The sequence below is a fragment of the Myotis myotis genome, unplaced genomic scaffold, assembly GCF_014108235.1.
Source record: "Myotis myotis isolate mMyoMyo1 unplaced genomic scaffold, mMyoMyo1.p scaffold_m19_p_19, whole genome shotgun sequence".
NCBI classification, from domain to species: domain Eukaryota; kingdom Metazoa; phylum Chordata; class Mammalia; order Chiroptera; family Vespertilionidae; genus Myotis; species Myotis myotis.
Genome location: NW_023416323.1, coordinates 41,678,413 through 41,699,283, shown reverse-complemented (window position 1 = coordinate 41,699,283; position 20,871 = coordinate 41,678,413). Strand labels below are relative to the sequence as shown.

The following is a 20,871-nucleotide window of genomic DNA, read 5'->3' as shown; positions in this document are numbered from 1 at the left end:
TACAGAGTTGATTTTTTTAACCAATCCTCTCTCTCTCTCTCAATAGCACAGACACACTCACATACACTCCACGGGGGCTATGTTGCTCATTGCTACATCCCCAGTACCTAGAAGAGAACCTGGCACATAGTAGACACTCAATAAACAGGCAGTGGATGATTTGTGTAAAGCGCTTAGTAGGATGCTTGGAACGTGGGGGAGGGGTGCTGGCAAACGCAGGGTACCACACACCAGTCCCCAGAAGTGGGGGCTGATCCCAGCATCTGCTGATTTTAGGACGTGCATCTTGGCCGGCTCCAGGAGCAGGGGCGTGGAGGGTCTCGCTCACCTGCCAACCAGGCAGGAAGCATGGAAAGGCAGGGCCACCCCTGCTCCTTGGTCACCTCTATCATTCAGAAACTACAGGTGAGGCGGGTGGACAGGCCCACTGGCCGGCCACAGCTCCAGTGGACAGGAGGGCTGGGCTATCCGGGTGACGGGAGGAGGCAGCCCGGCCCCTGACTGCATGGGCAGTCCCGGCCACCAAGGGCTGCCTCCGTCCCCAGCTCAGGGAACGCACGCCACCACGCTTCAACTCCACAGCCCACCCCAAATATCCGGTTGGCAAAGACCTACCAGGCCCAAAGCCCGGCTCAGACACACACCGGAGACGTGGAGATAAGGAACACGGGGCACAGGGCCGGGCATTCGTCCAGGGAAACTTGGGGGTAAGGGGGGACCCTGGGAGAGGCCCCTCTGATGCCACCCCAACAAATAAGCGACCACAAACAGGTGCAGAGACCTGGGCCGACGGGGGGGGGGGGGGGGGGTGGGAGGGAGGGGGGGGTGGCGGGCTCGGCCCTTTGTTCTAAGGAACAAAGACCTTCGGGCAGAGAGAGAAGAGGCAGAGAATGCTATGGGGCCACAGGTCAGGCTGCTGAGGCTGATCTGTTCATTTGTCCTCAAATACCACCAGGAAGTGAACCCAGGCGAGCTGAGGGCGGGGCAGGGTGGCATTTGGGCTTGGAGTTGACACGGGCAACCCAGACAATGCGGCCTGCGGGGCCGTCCTCACCAGAGGCCAGGCAGAAATTGGGGTGTGTGTGTGCGGGGACAAGGGCTGATCTTGGGATCCCCAGCCCCCAACCCCGGCTGCCCTCAAGCAGCTCCAGCAGGGGTGGGCAGTGTGGTCCCCAGACAGGAGCCCAGGGAGCTGGTCGGAAATGCACTCTCAGGCCACACCGGGAGCGAGCGAGAAAAGGCGCCGGGGGGGGGGGGGGGGGCGCGTGCGTTCGGGTCTGGGCGGCGGCGCTGAGCTCTACCCAGTGCTGAGGGGACACGGGCCCCGCTGGAACCCTGCCCTGTGTGCTCAGAGCCATCACACGGCTTTTACCGAGCGCACACGCTATGGATCTCCAAAAAGGTACAAGTTTTCTAGAGCCCACACCCCCGGAGGCTGAGACACAGCCCGAGAGCGGGAGACATGCTCCTGTTAGGCGGACTGGGTGGGTGGCGTCGGGGTCTGTGGAGGGGGCTGCTGGAGACCCGGGGGTAGAGGCGTGGGGCATCCCCGGGGCCCCAGCACGGCACCCCCACTTCCCTAATTAATCCTGAAAGACGGGCTGTGCCCTCCTGACTCCCCGGTGACGCCCCTTCCCCGGCCCCGCTGGCCAGGAGGGACCCATCTCGGTCCCCTGCGTCGCACGGAGGCTTACAAATGAGCTCGGGCAGCCGCTCCGGGCCCCGCGGGACGGGCCTCCTCCGCGAGGAGCCCTGACAATTAGGCGGCCTGCATCTTGAAAGGCGGGGATTGATGGCGTGGACAGTCACAGCATCACCTGGGGAGCTGGGTGTAGTCCTCCAATGGGGGGGGGGGGGGGCTGAGGTCGGTTGCTGTGGCAACGGAGAATGAGCTCAACCTTGTAACTGACCCTTATCTTTTTTTGATCTGTGGGCCACTTGGGGCCAAGGCTTGAAATCAACTGGAAAATAATCCGGTCACATATCAGAAAGAAAACTAGTCAGACTTCCTTACCCAGGTACCCACCAGCCACCCCCTTCCGCCGCGATGCCGCGTCGCAGGCCTGCGCAGAGACTGCCGACCGACCGGCAGGAGGAAGGGGTGGCCGAACGCCGCGACCGCAGCATGACGTTGCTGTGCCCACCGTGGAAAAGGTTGCCCACCCCTGCGCCCCTCCACTCATTCTTGCCAGGAGCACTGGGCCCTCCTGCCCTCCGGAGTCCAGTGACACTGCACCCAGGAGGGGCCCCGAGTCCTTCCTTCCGCCTGTGCCTGTGCCTGGCCTGGCCCCTGGGCTGCCTGGCCTGGTCCCTGGGCTGCCTGGCCTGGTCCCTGGGCTGCCTGGCCTGGTCCCTGGGCTGCCTGGCCTGGCCCCTGGGCTGCCTGGCCTGGCCCCTGGGCTGCCTGGCCTGGCCCCTGGGCTGCCTGGCCTGGCCCCTGGGCTGCCTGGGCTGGTCCCTGGGCTGCCTGGCCTGGCCCCTGGGCTGCCTGGCCTGGTCCTCGGCTGCCTGGCCTGGTCCTCGGCTGCCTGGCTTTGCTCCCGGGTTGGGCCAGTCTCTCCCTACCAGAGTCCCGTTCCCAGGCAGGTGGGCATCGCTCTGCACACCTGGGGGAGGTGTCGAGATGGGGCTTGAGGAAGGAGGGCCGAGAGGGGGGACAACCTCCCTCCTGGGGGGAGGCCTGGCTGGCTCAGCCACTGCCGCCCGCGCCCCCGGGTTCCCACGGCAAGACCGGCCATCTGGCTGGGGCCGCGTCCAGGATGCCGCTCTCTGACTCCCAGGACTCTGCAGCTCCCTCCCCCGAAACTGCAATCAGAAGGCTCCAGATGGCTCCTCGGACCACCTGCTCCCAGGAGCCCGTCAGATGGATCTTAGCTGGGGGTCAGCTAAGCCCGAGGACGAGGCCGGGTAAAGGCCCCTGGAGGTTTCCCGTCACAGCAGACAGGACAGCTCGGCTGACGCCCCCCCCCCCACCCCCCACACCCTGTTCCGACAAGAGGAGCTCCTGGAAGGAGGAGACGTGGCTGAGAAGGAGGCAGCGGGGGATGCTCAGGCCCCACCCAGGCTCAGAGCAGACACGGGGCGGGCACTGCCCTCCAGGCCTCAGTCTCCTTGTCCGCGAAGTGGGGAGGGAGATGGCCCTCAGGAGGCTGTTGAACGGAGGGCGCGAGAGAGAGCAAGGGGATTAAATCTGATCGCGGCGCTGCCGCCCCCGCCACTCTGTCACCGGGCTCTGCTGCTGTGATCCCGGCCGAGACTCCGCCCTCAGATGCACCACAGCCCGGGTTCAGGGAGCACCTGCCGTGGCAGGTCCTGGGCCGACGTGACGTGCCTCTGCCAGTGCCTCTGTCACTGTCCTCGTCTGGACGTGACAGGCAGGCCGCAAACCCTCCTGTCGCCCCAGACCTCGGGCTCAGCCCGGACGTGGCCGTTCCCCACGCCTTCCCCTCGTCTGGACGCCCTTCCACCTCCGGCCACTCCCACATTTGCAAGAGCAGAGCTCGGATCCGACTTCAAACGCTTCTGTCCAACCGTGGCTGGCGGCAGCTCCCTGCTTCCCTCACCCCTCAGGTGTCCCCAGGACCAAGTCCGGTGTGTGAGTGTGTGTGTGTGTGTGTGTGTGTGTGAGTGTGTGAGTGTGTGTGTGTGTGTGAGTGTGTGAGTGTGGTGAGTGTGTGAGTGTGTGTGTGTGTGTGTGTGTGAGTGTGTGTGTGAGTGTGTGTGTGAGTGTGTGTGTGGTGTGTGAGTGTGTGTGAGTGTGTGTGTGTGAGTGTGTGTGAGTGTGTGAGTGTGTGTGTGTGAGTGTGTGTGTGAGTGTGTGAGTGTGTGTGTGTGAGTGTGTGTGTGTGAGTGTGTGTGAGTGTGTGTGTGAGTGTGTGTGTGTGAGTGTGTGTGTGTGTGTGAGTGTGTGTGTGTGAGTGTGTGTGTGTGAGTGTGTGTGTGTGAGTGTGTGTGTGTGTGAGTGTGTGTGTGAGTGTGTGTGTGTGAGTGTGTGTGTGGTGTGAGTGTGTGTGAGTGTGTGTGTGTGAGTGTGTGTGATGTGTGAGTGTGTGTGAGTGTGTGTGTGAGTGTGTGTGAGTGTGTGTGTGAGTGTGTGTGTGAGTGTGTTGTGTGTGAGTGTGTGTGTGAGTGTGTGTGTGTGAGTGTGTGTGTGAGTGGTGTGTGAGTGAGTGTGTGTGAGTGTGTGTGTGTGAGTGTGTGTGTGTGAGTGTGTGTGTGTGAGTGTGTGTGTGAGTGTGTGTGTGTGAGTGTGTGAGTGTGTGTGAGTGTGTGTGTGTGTGTGAGTGTGTGTGTGTGAGTGTGTGTGTGTGAGTGTGTGTGAGTGTGTGTGTGTGTGTGAGTGTGGTGTGTGTGTGTGTGTGTGAGTGTGTGTGAGTGTGAGTGTGAGTGTGTGTGTGTGTGTGTGAGTGTGTGTGTGTGTGTGTGTGTGTGAGTGTGTGAGTGTGTGTGAGTGTGTGTGTGTGAGTGTGAGTGTGTGAGTGTGTGTGAGTGTGAGTGTGTGTGTGTGAGTGTGAGTGTGTGTGTGTGTGTGAGTGTGTGAGTGTGTGTGAGTGTGTGTGTGTGTGAGTGTGTGAGTGTGTGAGTGTGTGTGTGTGTGTGAGTGTGTATCTTCTCCGCATCCCACTCCTGAAACTCAGTGGGATCTCCCTGCACAGCGGTTCTCAACCTGTGGGTCGCGACCCCTTTGGGGGTCGAACGACCCTTTCACAGGGGTCACCTAAATACATCCTGCATATCAGATGTTTACATGACGATTCATAACAGTAGCAACAGTACAGTTATGAAGTAGCAACGAAAATAATTCTATGGTTGGGGGTCACCACAACATGAGGAACTGTATTAAAGGGTCACGGCGTTAGGAAGGTTGAGAACCACTGTCCCTGCAGGTCAAAGCAGGGCCTGAGACTCGGGCGTGACTCAGGTTCACCTGCCGCCCGGGCCTCCCTCACGGCTGGGCCCAGTGCCCTAAGGACCTGGAACAGAGGCGGCCCCGCTGGACGGGCGCGGAGGGAGGGGGCTCCTCCAGGCACCCCGATCCGCTTGCTGAGAAAATGCGCCGCCTTTGCAGGGGGCCCGCCTACGAACTTCTCACGGCGACCGCCCATCCTGGGCCCCTAAGCACGTGACATCTGGGACATTCGGGACATGGTGCCTAGGTGAGCTGGCAAAAGAGAAGCCACACCCTGGCCGGTGTGGCTCAGTGGATAGAGTGTCGGCCTGAGGACCGAAGGGTCCCGGGTTCGCTTCCGGTCAAGGGCACGTACCTGGGTTGCAGGCTCCTCCCTGGCCTGGGTCTTGGTTGGGGCACGTGTAGGAGGCAACCAATCGATGTGTTTCTCTCACATGGATTTTCTCTCTGTCTTTCCCTCTCTCTTCCACTCTCCCTAAGAATCAATGAAAAACTATTCTCAGATGAGGATTAACGAGAGAGAGAGAGAGAGAGAGAGAGAGAGAGAGAGAGAGAGAGAGAGAGAGAGAAGGAGAGAGAAGTCACCATCCAGGCCTGGACACGTCACGGAGAGGCGGGAGGGCCCACCTCGGACCCCTGCTGGACAGAGAGAGGGGGACACAGTGGGTGGCAAGTTAAGCCTGCGGACCGAGGGCTCCACTGGGTCAGGAGGGGGACTTGGAGCCCTAAAGAGGTGAGGGCTTCTCTGCCTCCAAACCTCTAGAGCTGGGGCTCAGGGGCCTCCACCCGAGTGGAGACGGTCCCTGCCTCTTGACAGGCCCCTCTGAACAAGAAGATCCCCCACACACCCCACCCCGGGCCCTCCGTGAACACAGGCAGCCTGTCCGTCCTCAGTCCTTAACACGCCGACGCCCCCGACGACGTCCCCGACCTTCAGGTTTTGCAGAGCAAGGCGACTGCGGGAAAACCCACCGCGCTACCATCCTCAGTTAACGGCTCTAACAGTGAACGCGACAGGCAGGCCGCAAACCCTCCTGTCGCCCCTGCTCCCTCTACCAGGGCTTTCCTCTGGCTGACGTCATCCCCCACCCCGGCCAGATCGTTTTTTAAGATACATTTGTATTGCCGAAACCGGTTTGGCTTAGTGGATGGAGCATCGGCCTGCGGACTGAAATGTCCCGGGTTCGATTCCGGGCAAGGGCATGTACCTGGGTTGCGGGCACATCCCCAGTGGGAGATGTGCAGGAGGCAGCTGATCGATGTTTCTCTCTCATCGATGTTTCTAACTCCCTGTCTCCCTTCCTCTCTGTAAAAAATCAATAAAATATATTTAAAAAAAAATTAAAAAAAAAAAGATATATTTGTATTGACTTCAGCGAGGAAGGGAGAGGGAGAGGGAGAGGGAGATAGAAACATCAATGATGAGAAAGAATCATGGACCGGCTGCCTCCTGCACGCCCCCCACTGGGGATGGGGCCCACAACCCGGGCCATGTGCCCTGACCGGGAATGGAACCGTGACCTCCTGGTTCATAGGTCGATGCTCAGCCACTGAGCCACGCCGGCCGGGCATTTTTTAAATGAGCCGCAGCAACGCATCGATGAGCCAGAGGGCGACCGGCGTGGGCCCACGCGAGCGCCCACACAGAACGCGCTGTGCGGGAGTCTCAGGTAGACCCGGGACGGTCCCGTCGTGGCTGACACTGCACGCGAGCAGACCTCGGGCTCAGCCCGGACGTGGCCATTCCCCACACCCTCCCTCTGACCCTGCTCCCTGGGCCCGGCACCATCAGCGCTCTGTGCCCGCCTAAGACAGGACCGAGTTGTATGAGACGCATTGGCATCTGAGAGCCTGGGTGCCCCTGCTGGGCTCTCGCCGGCTCCCACGCATGGCTGGGAAGGTGTTCCGGAAAGACCTGCATCACCACCACAACTCTCTTCCCACTTCACAGACAAGGAGACTGAGGCCTGGAGGGAAACACCCCGCCCAGTGTCTGGCTCTGAGTCTGGGGTGGAGCCGAGAGCATCCTCCAGGCTGGTTACCCACCTCTTACGGGACTTCTCAGGCGCCGGGACACCGGGGGGGGGGGGGGGGGGGGAATGTTCAGGCCCCTGCCCCACAGAGAAGGGGCCCGCCCGGTGTGACTCATGGCCACAACGCCAGAGGCAGGCGGTGTGGGGTGATGGAGAGAGCGGAGGGGAGCTGGTGTGTGGCAGCCCCCAGCCACTCGGGCGTCCTGAGCAACCCTGCCTCCTGCCTCCGCTGGGTCAGAGCGGCTGGGACCCGGGGAGGTGGCGGCTCCAAGGCTCCCAGGCCAGCTGCCGCCTGCCCAGGCCTGCGCCGGGGTGAGACTGAGGCTGACAGGCTCTGGGGCCGGAGGAGCTGGGCAGGAGGCTTGGCAGGGAGAGAGGCAGGGGGAGCAGCTGGGCTCCCAGGGCCTGGAGCCCCGCCTGGGGGTGGGGGGCGGCGCCCAGTGAGGGGCCACCTCTCACCCCTCGAGTCTGGGAGTCCTCAACGCTCCTGTCCATCCCAGGCTGGGGTCCTATGGCCACCCCTTCCCTTGCGGTCCCGCCAGCTCCCGGAGAGGCGGCAGGAAGCTGCGAAGACCCAAGATCTGCATTTTGGATGCTAATTTGACAGAAAGGAGTGGGCATGGGGGAGTGTTTACAATCAGCACCGCAATGAGCCCACAAACGACGCCAGTATTTCATACGCTCGTTAGAAACAAATCACCCTCCGCTGGTGTTTCCTTCTGATGCATCGTACAGGGGCTCCGCACACAAAGAGCGGATCCAGGAGGAAGGTCTGTCTCCGGCCCCCTCCTTGGCAGCCACGCTGGGAGCCTGAGCCCACCCCCCTGCCCCCCAGCACCTGTCCCCAGTCCCCCCGTCCCGCAGCCTCCCCAGGGGTGGCAGATCATTGGCACCAGCCTGGTCTCCATGCCCACCCCTCTCCCCGCCCCCACCCATGCAGGGCCTACTCGAGGCTCAATCCGTCCTTCTGCCGCCCCCCTGCCAACCCCCCCCAGTCCTCTGCGGGAGCAGATCCGATCCAGCTAATTTGCATAATGATGAAGCCCTCCAGCGCGGGCTGGGCCTGGGGAGGGTTGGGAAGAAATATGCCCTGTCCTTCCGAGAGACACACAGAGGGCTCCACGGGGCCCGGGAGGAGGGGGCGCCCGGCAGGGGGGCGGGGGCGCGAGGAGCGGGCAGCGCGCCCGCCGAGCACAGCTCGGCTCCGTCGCCCGCTGAGCCCGTGTCCAGCTGGCCCCGCGGAGGAAAGACTGCCCAGGGCTGGAAACCAGCGGGACGCCGGGCTCAGAGTGCCGGCTCCAGACGCGGCGGGCGGACCCGGGTCATAGCGACCGCCACTCTCGGCTGGATGACCTTGGGTGGGTGGCTGACCTTGGGCGGGTGGCTGACCTCTCTGAATCGCAGTAGGAGCCGATGAGGCAGCTAGTGAAACCCTGATTAGACAGGAGGCAGCCACTGTCAGCCATTATTAACGTAACACCATCATCATTCTTATCCAGGCATCATCTGACCCATCCATCTGTGGGTCCGTCCGTCCATCCATCCATCCATCCATCCATCCATCTCTCCGTCCGTCTGTCTGTCTGTCCGTCCGTCCATCCATCCATCCATCCATCCATCCATCCATCCATCCATCTCTCCATCCGTCTGCCTGTCCATCCGTCCATCCATCCGCCCATCCATCCGTCCATCCACCCGCCCGTCCGCTTATTTATTCACACATGCCAGGTACTGGACAGGGAGGTCCAGGAGGCCCAGGACGAATGAGACCCTTTTCCCACCTTTAAATCACCTCCAGGGACCGAACCACCTGAGGCCCCGGTGTGAGGGCAGCACGTGCCCTTGAGGTGGGCAGGGCGGCAGGGGCACTGGGAGCCGCTGGGGCCCTCAGCTGTGCCTCTGTGTCTGGAGACAGAAAACTCCTCACGCCCTGACCCCTGATCCCTGATGTGTGCACTTTTCTGGACGGATGTCAGGCTTCAATCAAGTCTTTAAAGCCTCTCGCCTCCTCGGGGAGGGCAGGGAGCCAGGTGTGTGGGTAACAGCGGGCAGGAAGGCCCAGCGCCGTAGGGGGTGTCTCTACACTCGGGTGGGGGGCAGGGCAACACCCGAAGGGAGGGAAGCCCCTGGGCGAGGTGGAAAGCACCTTCGCAGGTGTCTGCCGCCTAGTGGGTGCCCAACAGATACGGGCTGAGTGAACGAGTGAATCCCCACGGCTTCCTGGAGGAGGTGGCCTCGCAGGAGCACGTGGAGATGATCCGGAGGAGGGTTCTCTCGGGGCAAAGGCCCCGTGGGCCAGGTGCACTGCAGCAGGACTCTGGAGCAGACGCCTCTCCGGGGAAGAGGGGGGCGGCATCGAAGAAACCATCCCGGGGGTCCCATTCGCCGTGCAGGCTGCGGTACAGACAGAGCACCCAGGGCAGAGCCTGGTGCCGGTGCCCAGGACACGCAGGCCCAGGGGATGCCGGGCCTGACCTCACAGTGCTTCCTGCTCCCTGCAGGGCAGCACTGAGAAACACAACAAATCTCAGTAAATCACATGGAAACTGGAGCCACGCGGCTCCCGCAGCTCCTCACTCATCCTCCCAGCGACGCTGAGGCCGTGCCCCCTCCAGTCCCAGGACCGGAGGAGTGCGCTGACACGGAACGAAGTTCAGCAACTGGCCCAAGGTCACCGGCTCACGGCCCTGGCTGAGCCCGCACGGGACCCCGCTCCTCCCCTCTGCACCGCCCGTGCTGAGGGCCCGTCCTGCCCCCCACGCCAACCTGCGGACACGGCCCAGCCTCGGCTGCCAGCTCTGAGACAGGACGGAGGGCTGATCAGGGTTCGCACTGGCCAGGGGCCGTGTGCCGGGCACCGGGCTGACCGCTCCCCGCCGGGGTGGGCTCCTGCAGCCTCTCCGGGGGTGACAGTGACGGAGCCCCGCGTCCCGGCCACAGGGCTCCGCGCTCATTCCTGAGCGTGACTGCTAGCAGCAGAGGCGGAAAGACCGGTAAATCCAACACTCAGTTTCGGGCTGTGCGGAGCGCAGCGCCCAGGACTGGGAACAGGCCGGCATGCCAGCGTCCACGCGGCGTCCCGAACGATTGTGCCCACAAGGCGGCTGGCTGTCCCCTCCAACAGATTCTCCTTCTGCCCAGCACCCAGCAAGTCCACTTCCGACTCAGCAAAAACAAGTGAACATTGAGCCCGGCCGGCGGGGCTCAGGGGTTGAGCATCGACCTAGGAACCAGGAGGTCACGGTTCGATTCCCAGTCAGGGCACAGGCCCGGGTTACGGGCTCCATCCCCAGTGCAGGGCGTGCAGGAGGCAGCCGATCCATGGTTCTCTCTCATCACTGATGTTTCTATCTCTCTCCCCTCTACCTTCCTCTCTGAAATAAATAAAAATTATATATTCTTTAAAGTCAACATTTCAGGGGTGTCCCTTTTTTTTTATTCCCTGCTGGCTCTTTTCCACTTCACCCCCCCCCACACACACACACACACACACTCTCAGTTGCTCCCTGCGCCTCTGAACAGTGGCTCTCCCAAGGAAGCTCCTGCTATGTGCCCTTGGGGAAGGTGCTTTCCCTCTCTGAGCCCAGAGTCCTGGTCTGGGAGAGGAGGAGGCGGGATCACAGAGCCCACAGGGTCCTTCGGACCAGGGGGCGAAGGGCAAGTCTCTGTCCTCCCTGGAAAGGTCTTTACCGGGAGCTAGGGGTCAGGGAGAGGCAGCCAGTGAGAGAGAACTTCCTCAGAAAGTTCAAGATTGAAAGCTGAGAGCAAACACCCGCTAGCGATACGCTGTCGCCCCTAAAGGAAGGTCTCTCTGGGCACAGAATTCAATGCCAAGGAGACAGGCTACAGGCTACGGGCAGGACACTGAGTTTTAGCGCTTTTGGGCTCTTCCCGGAAGTCACCACCAGTCCCTCCTGTCTCACCCTCCACGGCCCCTGACCTGCCAGGTGCTCCGAGGCCCTTGTGCTTGTGACCGTCGAGGAGAATTCGCTTCCAAAGACGGAGCAAGAGGAAAGAAAGAGGCTATTTGCGACGAGGGGGCTCGGCTGCCGGTGCCGATGCGCTGAGAGCTCAGGAAAGACCCCTCGCTTCTCTGAGCCTCGGCTCTCTGGCCGCCAACAGTGGGCGCACATCTATGGGCGCGGATTTGATATTCTTTCCGGGGGTGGGGGAGACCCAGTTTCCCTGCAGCCTGAAGGAAACCATGACGTTTGGGGGAGCCCACGGAGCCCTGGATCCGTCAGCCGGGCTGGACATGAGCGGCAGGAAACAAGCAACCCCCCAAACCACAAGGACCGCAAACCACAAGGGCTGCTTTCTCCTTTGCCCGCCGTGTCCGCCGCGGGGGGCTCTGTGCGTGGAGACCAGTGGGGCTCCTAAGTGGGGGGCCCCTTCGTCTGTGGCACTGACAGTCACCCCAGCCCAGGGCAGGGGAGAACCCTAGCAGCTCAATTCTCTCTCTCTCTCTCTCTCTCTCTCTCTCTCTCTGCTCCCAAGTGGCCAGTGGTCCCAGCCAGAGCATCCCAGTCCCACGCCCCCTCCTGAGAGCGGAAGGGGTGCCCTCCCTCCGGCCGCCCGCTCTCGCAGGGCACGCCAGCTAAATGCCAGGCGCTGTCGCGGGCTTTGGGCGGACGTCGCCCCGACGATGAGGCTGCTGGAGGGAGGCCGTGGCTGAGGCCGGTGCCGCTTCCCTAATTAGGACCGGGATTCGCTCCACCCGGCGCGGCATTTACATAATTGGGAAGGAGGTTGGGGCGCGGACCCTCCCGCCAACGGCGCGCCTTCCGTGCCCTCCTTCCACGTTCCCTCGCACACTTCACATTTCAGGGAGAAAGGAATCGATTTGAATTTTTTGAAATTAATTATCATCATTGCCATGGAAAACGGATCCGCCGCCTTCCTCCGGGAGCTGAGGGGGGGGGGCAATCTCGTGTGCGAGGGGCCTGGGGAGGTGACACATGTCCCCCCTTCCGCACAACCACCCCCCCCCCCGGCCCCGTGCTCTTAAAGGGACACCCCACCTCACCGGGGGCCTCACCAGGCGGCTCCTCGAAACGCCGCCCAGTTCGGGGCCGGGCATCCTTCGAAATTTTTTTTTTTTAGCATCAAAATTAATGCTTTCAAATGTCACCTGCTACAGAAAAATTTATCAACATTATTATATACCATGGAAACTGCCATCCCAGACGAATGCGCGGCATTAAAATTTGGTCTAGCGCTCCCCAGAGACAACGTCGGCTGCAATTTGTATAACAGTTTATATATTTATGCTATTTAATGGTACAAAGCAATAATTATGACTTCATTCGCCGATAAGCAGCGGCCGGGCATAAATCTGACTCGGATTTAGAGCGCGCCGGCTCTGTCACCGGCGCGCGAGTTGTAAATTATGTTGCCGTTAAAAAAAAAAAATCCCAGCAAATATGAAGGAGCAGCAGGAAACTAATAATGCGTCTCCAGCTGTTCCAGTTAACCCGCAAATGTGGCCATCTGCACGGGAGAGGGGGGACCGGGAGGGGGGGGCCGCCGCACCTTGGGGCACACCCCCACCGTGTCCTGTGACCTTGCTCCTCTTGGCCACCAGATCCGGGAAAGTTCCCAGACACCTGAGGGTTCCTCTCCATCGCCCTGGCCCCCCAACCCCCCCCCCCCCCCCCCCCCCCCGCGCACTCCTGCCCCGCCCCCGTCCTGCCAAAAAATAAGTCTCAGGTGTCCTCTTTCCCGCTGCCCTTGCAGGAGGCTGGCTTCCCATTCCCTGCACCCTTGACAACATCTTCATTAGTTTCTGTTCCTCTTTATTTTTTGGATGTTCACACTTCTTCACAGACCTGCCGTGCATCGTTAAGGAAAGGCGGGGCAGGGGGGGGGTGGGCACGCAGGCGAAGAAGTAGTTATTGTCACAGAGGTGGGCCGGGCTGCCGGGTTCAAAACGGAATCACAGGCACAGAGGTGCGAACCCGCCAGCAAGAGGAGATGCTGGCCCGGCCCAGGTCACAGGTCGGGGCGGGGACCGCCCACCAGGCTTCCCACTGCTGGAGCCCAAGCTCTCAGCTCCGCCCAGGGAGGGGCATGAGGCAGAGCTGGTTCTGGGGGCCATGGAAGGCGGAGGGACCCGCCTGCCAGGGGTCCACCGACGGCACCGCAAACCTGGCGGCCAGGCCGTGACGGGTTTGGTGAGGGGCTAACCATCCGCTGGGGCTCCCAGGGGTGTCCCTGGGCCCAGCTGCAAAACTGGAGCCCTGCACACCCTGTCCTCCCCACCCCCAGCCCTCCTCACCCCCAGGCTGGCAGGGGAGGCCCTCGGGTGGCGGGTCTGGCCCCTGTCTCCTTTCCCCATGTCTGAGAGCCGATGCACAGCCCAGCAGGAACGGCTGGCCTGCAGCACCTACTGTGCGCTGTGGGCCAAACACCTGCCGGGCTTCCCTCGCTGCTCCTCCCACCACGCTTTGGGCAGGCAGGGCGCTCAGTCATTCCCATTGTACAGATGAGGCCACTGAGTCAGAGGTTGCATCACTGGCCAAGATCAGCCTGGCCACGGAACTGCACTTAGGAGCCACGAGGTTTAGGAGAATCTCTGCAGGCCGTCGAGCCTGTGCTTTGCAAAGTTCTCAGGTGCAACCTACTAGTACAGCCAGACACGCATACACGCCACGACCTCGCACTAATCCCCACACGGAAGGCCAACACGCACTTTCAGGAAACGACGCTTGCCAAGTGGGAGGTCCCCGGGCACTTCCTCGCCTTCCCTCCCGTTCTATCTCCTTGCTCGCTCTGCTCTGCCGACCGTTCTGTTGGCCCTGACGGTGCCTGGCTGCGTGGGCATCATGACTGGCTATGGGCCAGCAGTCTGTGACCTGGAAAACCAGCTGATCCTCTCCCTGGTTTTATTTTCTTCGTTAAAAAAAATATTTTTATTGATGTCAGAGAGGAAGGGAGAGGGAGAGAGAGAAACATCAATGATGAGAGAGCATCATGAACTGGCTGACTCCTGCACGCCCCCTACTGGGGATGGAGCCCATACCCGGCCTGTGCCCTGACCGGGAATCTGGAAGGGCCTGGCCTGGGGGACACCGTGGCCCCGCTGACTCACACCCACCTGTGTCACTTCCTCTGGTTAATGCCTGGCCCCTGGGGACACAGACGGGGTGACCCTGGAACTACAGGGGGTTTCAGCTCTCCCCGCCCCCCACCAACTTGCTGTGTGACCTCGGGCAAGTCCCGCCCCTCTCTGGGCCGCAGGGAAAACTGTGCCATGCAGGGGGTAGGAATACACTTGGTGCCCCCAGGACGCAACCTCAGGCCCCTTCAGCTGGGGGCGCAGGTATGGTTTGCAGGTGGGGAGACAGGCTGGGGGAGGGGGAGGGAGCGGGGACCGTGGGGCCCTCGCAGCAGCCCCGCCCCCCAGGCTGTGCGGGAGCCGCCTTGGCAGCCTGATAGGAGTATGGCAGGATATGAATGTGGCGTCGGGGCTGGAGATATTAAGGATGACAGCGCATTATTACTGCGGCGGAAAGTCTCCAGGGCCTCGCAGATCGGATTTCGAAACCCTCGGCCCCAAATCAATAGTGATGCCCAGGAATTTATAAAAGAGGCACGTCAGTCTGCATCTGAGAAGACACACGTCCCCGTCTCCCGCTAAACCCCGGGGGACGAGGGGGGAGGTGCATTCCGGAAGGGCGGGGGCAGAGTGGAAACCGTACGCGGGTCCCGAGTGAGGACTTGGCGTCTACAGCACCCGTGCCCCCCCACACACACACGGGGCCAGGCCAGGATCCCAAGGGCGCCCTCGGACTCCCCCACCCCCAGGACATCTCACCAAGGAGTTTGGTTTTCTTTGATATGTTTGTTTCATGATTTTTAAAAAATTTTTAAGAGACCTCATGGACACAGGGCAAACAAACCTCCACTAAAAGCAGGAATTTCCCCCAAAACAACAGCATTAAAAACAAAACGCACGGGCCATTCCTTCACAGTCCTTCCCGCCCAGCTCGTAGGCCCCCTGCTGGACTCCAGCCCAGGAACAGACGTCCCTGTCCGCAGCAGGAACCTCCCCAGACTGGCCGTGGGGACAGCGTCCGGCACACGGTGTCACTCGGGAAACACAACCGGCGTTTACTGAGCACGTACTGCGTGCCAGGCACGGTGCTCAACACTGTCCTGTAGCATCTCATTTAATTTTCGCCACGAACTCTTGTGATCCTCGTTCGTGCCCCTCATTTGACAGATGAGAAGGACTAACGCGCTGGTGAGCAGCTCCTCCCAGGGCATGGCGCTGGTGAGCGATGGAGGTGGAATTCGAATTCGACAAATCGGACTACAGAACCTGTGCTTCTAATCCCGACACTGTAATGTGTCTTGGATTATGAACGGATGGGTGGACGGAGAGGTGGCAGGTGGACAGATGGATGCATAGTGGGTGTTTAGATGGATGGCAGGTGGACAGGTGGATGTGAAAGTGGATGGCAGGTGGATGACGGATGGATCAGTGGAGGCTGGATGGATGATAGATGGGTCCATGGAGGGATGGATGATGAATGGGTAAATGAATGAATGGATGGATGATAGAAGAATGAATGGATGAATAGGTGGAGAATGGATGAAACATGGATGGATGATGAATGAGTAGGTGAATGAACTGTTGGACAGAAGGATGAATGGCTAGGTGCGTGTATGGATGGATGGATGATGAATGAGTAGATGAATGGATGGATAGAAGAATGAATGAATGACTGGGTGGAGAATGGATGAAACATGGATGGATGGATGGATGGATGATGAATGAGTAGATGAATGAATAGATGGATAGAAGGATGAATGGATAGGTGCATGTATGGATGGATGGTTGGACCGTGGAGGATATATGGATAGATGGATGGATGGATGGATGGATGGAAGATGGACAGGTGGATGGATAAATGGGTGGAGGGTGGAGGAGACATGGGTGGATGGGATGGGGTGGATGGCGGGAAGGTGAGTGAATGGTGGACGCGTTGATGTCGGATGGATGACAGTCATGCCCCAGTCCAACTGTACTCCCTCCCTCAGTCCGACACCTCGGCACCGAAACATACACAACATAAACAAGGAGACGACCCCAAAGGCTGCTCCCATCAAAACTACGATAACACGAGAGCCACGGCCAGCTTCCCTCTCATCTCCCCACCCACTGTCCTCACCCAACCCTCCGAGGGCTCAGTTTCCAAGCCCAATGAGCCCCGCCAGCCCCTGCCCCTCGGGGAGCGTTCCCGCTGTGGGGGGTGGGGCCCTAACGGCCGTGAGGGAGAAAGCGAGCCACACACAGAGGCGGGACAATCCACGCAGCGCCCTCAGACGCGCTGACACACTGCACACCGACTGGGGTTCGGCTCATTTCCAAACAGTCCCTGCGGCTCTTCTCATCCCAGCGGACGAAGCAGAGGTGTCCCCTCTTCTCCCAAGCCCCGCCCTCCCCCTAGAGGCAGACCCCCTCCTCCGTGGCTCTGGCTGACTCCCCACTGAGCCACACCGGCCAGACCCAACATGTCACGAGACTGGAGATGTCGCCCCACAGCCCTCAGCTCAGTGCTCTGCACATAGAAGGGCCCCATAAACATGTGTGCGATTGATCCCGACGCCTCAACACTGCACCCCCCCAGAGGCCACACCCCCGGCCCCTCCCCTCCCCTCCCCTCCAGGCCAAGGCTGCAGGCCAGCCCCCTGCAGTTACCTCTTCATCCAGGAGAGAGCACGGAGTGCGGGAGCTCCCCACAGTCTCCGTAGATGCCGGGGTACTGACAGAACACAGTGTGACTCAAAAATTATAATTAAAATGTCTTCGCGCCTGTATTTACAGTAACACTTAAATGCCGGTGCTTTCTCGAAGTCAGTCCCTGACTCCCCCGCACCAGCCTTCACGGTGAACAGATCCCGGAAACAGGACCGCAGGGCTGGGCCGGGCGCGTAACTCAATACACTTCATCGGCTGCGAGAATACGGGTGGGAGAGGCGGGGAGGCGGCCGCGAGCCCGTGTCAGTGCCCGGCGCTCACGTCGGACTGTTTTCCCTGCTCCCCCATCTCCTGAATCCCCGGCCTGGCGAGGCGGGCCCTCTCTGAGGCTGGAGGAGCCAAAAGGTTAGAGACGAAAACGACTTCGAGGCTGGCGGCCCGGAGAGCGGCCAGGGAGTGCGTGGCGGCAGGAGGGTCTACTCGAATCTCGCCACCTGCTCGCTGAGCTCGGGGACGAGGCCCCAGTCCATTCCCGCTCATCCCTCGGCAGACAAATAAGCCCCTGGCAGGAGGGACGGCCAGACGCGCAGCCAGAGCCCGCCCCCTCCCGGGGCTGCTGTCTCGCCCACAAGCAGGCGGCATGGGAGCGGCCAGAGGAGGGTCTGGGGGCTGCGGCAGGCGGTGCCAGGGCAGGGCTCTGACCCCTGACTCCGGAGCCTGGCAGTGGGCACACAGAGGCACGGTGGCCACGGGTGGCATGGCCAGGGGCTGGACCTGAGGAAAGAACAGACTATTCCTCAGCTACAGGGCAGTGGGGGCACCTCTGCTCCCAGGCGGGCAGAGGTCCCACCCTGGAGTCTCCCTCGATTCCAGCTCTCCCTGCCACCAGGCAGGTCAGGGCCTCCGGTGCCAGGAAGTAAATCGATGCTGGAAGCTGGACTGCAGGGCAGGACCCCGGGGCTGGGAACCAGGGCCCCATGCAGAAGAGGCAGGACCCCAGGGGGCCGTCCTCAAATGGGGAGCAGCCCCGAGAGGCGGGGTGGGCGTCTGTCACAGAGACACGAACGGGCTACATGGCGGCCTGCAGGGCCCGGGCCCCTAGGGCAGCTCCGCCCTCAGGGGATCGGCAGCAAAGGCTGTCTGTGAATCAATGCTGAGCCCCGGTCAGCTCCCCGGGGCAGGCGCCCATAACCTGGGCTCCTGGGTGGCGCGCGGCCCTGCGATCCCGGGCTGAGTCCCAGCTGCGGGCGGAGGGCGACTTAAATGAGCTGCCACACGGGAAGCGCTCCATGGGCCTGGCCCGGACACGGGAGAAGGGTTGCCTAGTGCCGAGCCGTCCACTCCGGGAGGAAGCCCCGTGGCACAGAGCACGGTCCCTGCTCCCTGGGCCTTGGCGCCTTCCCCAGCCTGGTGACCAGAAATGGACTTGCCGACAGGTCCAGGTTCCTGTACTTGTTTTTATTATTATTATTATTTTAATTGATTTCAGAGAGGAAGGGAGAGGGAGAGAGCAATAGAAACATCAATGATGAGAGAGAACCATGGACCGGCTGCCTCCTGCACGCCCCCCACTGGGGATGGAACCCTGGGCCTGTGCCCTGACCGGGAATCGAACCCTGACCTCCTGGTTCATAGGTTGGGTTCAAAGGTCAACGCTCAACCACTGAGCCACGCCAGGCAGGCCAGGCACCTGTATCACTCACACATGTCTAGAGCAGGCATTTGCCCAATTTTCCCGGGGATTCTCAGACACATGCACACACACACACACACACACACACACCCCTCCACCTCCTCCGTGAAAATCGACAGGAACTGCACGTCCTAAGGACTCAATCAGGCTCAGTGTGTGTTTGACAACCTTTCCACCCACAGAAGACGCTTATTTTTACAATGCTCTCCCGCCGAGAGATTTCTAGGTTCCTGCCCTTCCCTGAATTGTCTTGGCACCAACAAGCACCAAGGTGTATCTGGGAGTGAGGAAGGGGGACCCACTCGGCGAGGCCTACCAACGGCTGTCACTACCGCAAATCTCAGAGGTGGGGCCTGTCCAGGGTGGGGCCTATCCAAGGTGGGGCCTGTCCAGGGTGGGGCCTGTCCAGGGTGGGGCCTGTCCAAGGTGGGGCCTGTCCAAGGTGGGGCCTGTCCAGGGTGGGGCCTGTCCAGGGTGGGGCCTGTCCAGGGTGGGACCAAGTCCTGAGCTCCTCAGAAACCCATGCCCAGCCAGGGTGCCCCCACGATGCACAATTCTGGGGGTCTGAGTGCACACTCTCTATCATCCCGTGCCCTCAGCTCCTAAGCGCCACTGAGAGGCAGGTGTGTGTCTGGGGTGCGGTGCTTTCTGTCTCACGGATGGGGAAACTGAGGCCAGAGAGGTCACTGCCGTCCACTAAAGGACCGAAGAAGCCAGGGCTGCGCCCTCGGCAGCCCACTCCCGCTCTGCCCCTCCCCACTCAGTGCACGAGGACACCCGGCCGCACCTGTCAGGCCACCCGAGAAAGCCAGCCCGGTGGGGAGGGCGCCTCTGAGCGGCGGGACCCGTGGGCGGAGCAGAGCGCGGGGAAATAAGGAGACAGAAGGCAGAGCGAAGGGGCCCTTGGTCGTGAGGGCGGGCGGCACGAGCATCCGCCCAGGGCCAGGGGCTAGAGAGCCCTCGCCACCCGCGTCCTACCAGGAGGCCCGGCAACGTCCTCGCCCGCTCTCCCTGCTGCAGACATCGCTCCACACAACCCCGTCTCCCATCGCTGACCCCTCTCCCCACGCGCACGCACCTTCCCCACTGAAAACACCAGGACGCCGCATCCTCGTCAAGGAAAGAGGGGTTGACCACGACGTGTCTTCCCACGGATGGCACGCCCTTGACCCCTGCCCTGCTGACCTGGGTCCAGCCCCGTCATCCGTGCACCTGAGCCAAGTCTCCCGTCTGCACGAGACCCGTCAGGACGCTGCTGGCGAAGACACCAGAGACCCTGCCCGTCACGGGTACGTCCCCCCGGGTCCCTCATCCACGAGCATCTTCAAACCACGGTGAGTGAAACGGAGGCTCCCGCACCCCAGCTACGTGAACCCGGAGGCGTTCCCCCAACAAAGAGAGTGAGGCTGCTCACGGACTCTCCCCGGGAGCATCCGTGAGCTTAGGGTCGGCCTCTGGCCCCCTCAATGCCGTGGTGACTTTGCCAGGGTGAAAGGCGCCCCCCCAGAAGAACAGCACCCCGTCACCGCAGCCCGGGACCGAGCAGAACATATGTGCCGAGTGGCTCTGTTTGCACCTCCAGCTCCGCTATCCCACACGCGGCAGGCTGGCGATGAGCGAAGCAGCCACGGCAAGTGCCACGGCCGTGTCAGGGGTGGCAGCCGCCACCGGGAGCCATGGCGCCAGCTTCTCCCTCTCCCCCGCCCCCCAACATCACCACTGGTGTGGTCCCCCCCCCCACCCGCCCCAGGCAGGAGCCCTAAGCATTTTGGGAAGACTTGGCCCATCGCTTCCACGCGTCGCTGCTGCCTGGACAGATTAAACCCAGGCCTCAAGTGGCGCTCCCCGGCCGACAGGTTTTCTTTCAAAAAAAAGGCAGAAGTAGCTGCGAGCCAGCGCCTCGCAGCCCAATTCCTGGACGCAGCGTCCAAGGGCTCCGATCAGCCGGCCCGGCGTGGGGCTGGGACTGCGAGCTTGCCACAGCGTGCCCTCGGTCTGGCTCCATCCCCTTCCCTCTCACAGCCGTGGAGGTTCCCGCACCATCAAAAGGCTCACTGTCAAGTTTCCGTCTGGTCGGGGCGCGCACGCGACCGCGGGTGCGGGGGTGGCGAGGAATATGAATGCGGTGCGGGCTCCAGCGCGGGGCCGTGGGGCCGTGGGGCCGCGGCCGAGCCATCCGGGACCTTATGAAAGTGGAACGAACTCTTTTCATGTATATTCCAACGGCTGCAAGTCCCCGGCGCGCCGCGCGCAGACGCGGGGTAAAAAGGAACAATGGCTGGATAAAAGGCGAGGCAAGTCCGCGGAGCGCAGAAGGAAGACGCGCCCCGTCTCTGATGCCCCGAGAAGCCGAGCCCCATCCTGCCTGGGCCTCACCTTCTCTCTCCCTCCTGGCGGCTTTTCCTTTTGTGTTCGGAATTTAATGAAGATAAAGCCACCGTGTTTCCAAGGGAGGGGGCCTGCTCTTTATATGATAAAACATACGTGCGAGTTCACCGAAGGAGAGGGATCCTGGGGAAAGACACACAGG

General features: G+C 61.5%; 1 protein-coding gene across 3 annotated transcripts in view; it reads right to left on the bottom strand.

Annotated features, from left to right (window-relative positions):
• Positions 1-20,871, bottom strand: part of ZNF423 (zinc finger protein 423) — a 230,993-nt gene that overhangs the window by 31,003 nt on the left and 179,119 nt on the right. The gene's annotated exons all lie outside the window — the stretch shown is intronic.